Genomic DNA, 4989 nt, shown 5'->3' with positions numbered 1-4989 from the left:
GATCCCTTCTTTTTGTCGAGTTGAGCCACAAATTACTTTTTTTCCACTCCTATTGAGTATCTGCTCGTTAGTTACGTGATCTACTCATGTCATCTTCAGAATTCTTCTGTAGCGCCTCGTTTCAAAAACTACTGTTTTTCTTTCCTAAACTACTTGTTGTGCACGTTTCACTTCCGTACAAGGCTACATTCTACATGCTTTCAGAAAAGAGTTCCTAACTTAAATTTACTTTAGATTTTAGCAAATTCCTCTTTTTTCAGAAGTGCTTTCCTCACTACAGCCTGTCTGCATAAAATACCGTCTCTGCTTCGGCCATCATCAGTTTTTTTTTTTTTTTTTTTTTTTTTTTGCAGCCCAAATAACAAACTCATCTATTACTATTAATGTCTCATTTCCTAATGTAATTCCTTCAGCATCGCCTGATTTAATTCACAACATTCCGTCACCCAATTTTGCTTTTGTTGATGTATATCTTGAAAACCCATTTCAAGGCACTTGAGTGACAGTGTCTCACGGAAGTTTTAAAGGAGCAGTGTTGCTGATATCGTAGCCCAACCCAACATCAATTACCGTTGAAGACTGTTCATAAAGGAACAAACAAGTATGCGTTCGTGCCGCCGTTTGCTGGCGCGGAATAATGACACAAGTTCTCTCTAACAAGTGTTACTGTCTACAGTTTTAATAATATCGTCGAAGGACCTACCATGAAAGACAAATTTGTAAGATAAGCCCATCACTGTGAGTGCGTTTTTGGTCGTTCAGTCCCACTGACAGTTCCAGTTTCGCTCAAAATATTTTCTAAGCTACAAAAGACGACGCAACACGAAGAAATTATCCGACAGGTGCGGAAATCGGTAGATGTGATGACAAACAAATTACTACAATATCAGAAAACGTGTGTGATATATTCAAGAGAAAGAGCTTCGAAAACTGAGCAAGTCAATAATGCGTTGGTCCATCTCTGGCCATTTGCAAGCAGTTATTCGGCTTGGCATTGATTGGCAGAGTTGTTGAATGTTCTCCGGAGAGATATTCTGTCCAATTGGCGCGTTAGATGGTCAAAATCCCGAGCAAGTTGGAGGACCTTTCCCATAATGCTCCAAACGTTCTCAGCTGGGGTCAGATCCAGCGATCTTGCTGGCGAAAGACAAGCATCGAAGACAAGCAGCAGAAACTCTCGCCGTGTACTGGTGCGCACTATCTTGCTGAAATGTAATCCCAGGATGGCTTGCCATGAAAGGTAACAAAACGGGGCGTAGAATTGTCGTGTCCTGACACGAGAAAAGGGAGAGGGAGAGGGAGAACAGGGGTTGCTGGTCAGTCTGCGCTCCCGAGCGGTACAGAGCAGAAGGCAGAAGGACAATTCACAGTGAAGGCAATTTAACTGTTTTCTTCTATCTGAACCAACACTGGTACAGGCATTTACTAGAAATGCAGGTAGTGAGACTTGGTAGGGAAGTCGCTGTGGAGACTCTTGGACAAACAAGGTTCTGAAATAGTTATTTATTCCAGACGGGACTAACGAATACACTGGAGGCTAGTTTTGGGGTTAGAAAAAAACATAAAAAACACTGTTACAACAGAAGCCAGTGCAGAAGTCCCAGGAGTGGACGGTAACCACAGTAGCAAACGCTAGCAGCATCTTAAGGCAACAACTTAGTTGCAAAACAAAACATACTGAATGTGACACTCTTCACTGAGGCACTCCAAGTAAGAGAGCAGACTTACGCGGAGCTGGACCGAGGCTGGAGTCGACGGACGCGGACTCGGCGCCCAGATCGTCTGACTGAGAACTCCGCCAAAATGCGGAATCTAGGGGTTTCAAAGGGTCGCGTGGGGGCACTGTTTTTCCCACTTAAAGCCTCCCAGACAATCCCGCAGGTCTCTTGCAGGCGCCTGCCAATCACGGTTTAGTTAGGTCCCCTCTACTGCTCCTAAGGCGGGGATGTTAATGCAGTTGCACTAACTAAATCCGTGTTTGGTATCAACATTGTTCACCTGAAAGCTAAACGTGACTGCTCTGCCAAATAAGACTTGCAACATTATTGTTATACGTCATTTAGCCCCGCACCTCGGACTCCCCGGAGTAGGGACTGCTAGGTCAACAGTTTTTGGCGTTTTCGCTCTCTTTCTAACCCTTCTGAGCCTACTGACGCTACTATTCTCAGGGCTGGTATCAAGCTGACTTTATCACTAATATGTGCCTATTGGTTACAAAGTTCTACGGTTGCAACCTACCACAGCGTCTAGACGGCATATGAGGTTATATGTTCTGCATTTTCGCAAGGCTCTCCCCTTACGGTTTACTTCATCTAACAATATCTCTCCTAGTTTCGTCTGCCCTCAGCATCGTCTCTGCTTCCGCGCCTTGGAGCGCCTGTCCTCCTTTCTCACAGCTTCAAGATAACACTACAGTAGCAAGGAATAATCACTATATTACAGAATATCGTCGACGTACCGCTGTGCTGGAAGGATTCCGCGGATGACAAGCAAAGACGTCCTGCTATGAAAAAAAAATCGCACCCCAGACCATCATTCCTGGTTACTGGGCTGCATGGCGGGAGAAAATCAGTTTAGTACCCCATCACTGTCTGAGGCGTCTTCAGACAGGTCTTCGCTTGTTATCAGGGCTCAGTTCGAAGTGGTACTCAGCAGTGAAGACAATCCTACTCCAGCAAATGAGATCACAGGCCGAAGACCTATGTGGAGACGTCCCAGGCGATGGTGAAATACGAGCCTGATTGTCGCCCACCATAGGGCCCAGCAACAATGAACGATGGTCCGGGGTGCTATTTTTTTCACAGCAGGACCCCTCTGTCAGTCATTCGCGGCACCGTTACAGTCCGGCGGTACATCGACGACATCATTCGCCCCATTCTGTTGCCCTCCATAATAAGCCATCATGGGCTTTCATTTCAGCAAGATAATGCCCCCTCCGCACACCGCGAGAGTTTCTATTGGTCGTCTTCGTGATTGCCAGACCCTGCCTTCGCCATCAAGTTTGCCGAATCTCTCCCCAATTGAGAACGTTTGGAGGATTATGGGCAGGACTCTCCTACCAGCTCGGCATTCTGACGATCTAAAGCGCCAGTTACACACAATTTGGCGCGACAACTCTCAGGAGCACATCCAGCAGCTCTATCGACCAATGTAAAGCCGACTGCTTGCGTAAGAGCCAGACTTAGATGACTGACCAGGTCGACGAACTCCACAAGTTCTATCTATTCCACCCCAAAACTCCGTAACTTGCCCAAAACTGCCCTTTTCTGCAACACCAGATCTCCGCAACTAACAACAGACTTGAACTTTTTCATGGCCACTCCTCACAACGTATCAGTGCGCCACTCAGCAATGTTAAGCTGAAGAATTACTATTATATTACAAAAAATGCACTAGAAGGTGAATCATTATCTTAAATGTCTAAACTGATAGAAGGGTGACAAAAAGGCGTGAAAAGAAAAATAAGTATACAATAAGGATCTTAGATTGCAAATTCTTGTACTCAGAAGATTTTTAATCTCGAGATGACTATTAAACTTTGTACAAAACACACTTCAAAAGGAACAATCTGGCCTTGTTTCCATTGCACAATTTCGTTCTGGATGAATACTTGTCTTCTTTGGTTTTCTTGGCGGTTCAGAACCAGACCTATCGCTATTTATCTCAATGAAATTGTCTGTATTCACGTTACAAAAATGTGAATGTAAGAGGTAGACGATTAAAACGAAGTGTTAAAACGAGAGTGAAAACTCTCACACGCATCTGCTGTTCTCCAACGTGCAGAGAACTCATCTTCCTAAACACATTTACGCGCTCTTCTACCTGCAACTTGCAGGGTGCATTGCAGAATTCGGATAGTGATATTAGTGGACCTTTCCTCAAACCACTTTGAATTGCGATAGTCGTGTTCGCCGGAGTCGACACGTAATGTCCTGCGACCGATGGTTTAACATTTACTTGCTTGTCTGGAAGAACAGACGTTGCCGAAGATAGACAGCCGTACGAAATTAGTTCGAAACAAATTCGCTGAGGGCGGATATTTTGGCATCGGCTGTATTATCTATAGGTGTATTACCTATTAGTCACATGAAAATCTGCCCAGGATCGTACGGTTGTCGATCGTCAGTAATGGCTGTTCTTTCAGACAAGAAACTAAGTAATACTTGACAAGGCAGACAAAAGGCTATAGCATCATCGGTCACAATCCCTCATAGTGTCATTCGCACTGGTGCAAGAATCCGGAGGAATGCTGCGAGCACTCAGTCATGAATGTAGGGGACTATGGTACATGAATGTAGAAGCGTGACATATGGAAGTTTGGGTCGGTCCTGGAAGCGCGCACGGATAGCCGAAGTGGTGGTGGTACTGCGACAGATGGGGTACCTGTACCCCTTCCTAAAGGTGGTGTTGCGTCTTCTTTGCAGAGCGACGTATAGAGTGTTGTTGTACAATGGTCGTCTCACGTCGCCGATCCTGATCCAGCGCCGGTGAGACAGGGTTGTCCTGTCTCAGTAAGATAATACACTATTGCCCACATGCTTGACATCGGCGAGAGAAATATACACAAACTGTGCCGATTTTCGGCACGATTGTGTTCCGGCCGCGTGTGTTAAGGGGAGATTTACTGTCTTTTGGTTCAAAAAATCGTCTTTTTTTAAATTGCATTGTTGGATCCATGAAAGTGTTTAGAATCCACCCCTGAAACGGTTTTTCCGAATACGGAACGGAAATGTATGTTATTCGCGGTTGAACAAAAAAATGCACCCGCCTGAAATCGGCACTTTTCATGCTCCAGTTTTTTTCTTTCGGAGGACGTGTTATTGTACCGGTGCTTGGGAGGAAACACACAAATTTCAAATGAAAGTTTGAATGTGTCTGTTTGGAAGTTAGCCCCCCAAGCATCTGCATTCTGGTGCGAAGACGGTGGAGATTGCGACTTTCCTAGCAATGAGCAGCTCCAACGAAGGGTATTCAGCAATTCTGAAGACC

This window comes from Schistocerca americana, chromosome 3 (assembly GCF_021461395.2).
Source record: "Schistocerca americana isolate TAMUIC-IGC-003095 chromosome 3, iqSchAmer2.1, whole genome shotgun sequence".
Classification (NCBI taxonomy): domain Eukaryota; kingdom Metazoa; phylum Arthropoda; class Insecta; order Orthoptera; family Acrididae; genus Schistocerca; species Schistocerca americana.
Note: the sequence above shows the minus strand (reverse complement) of the source record.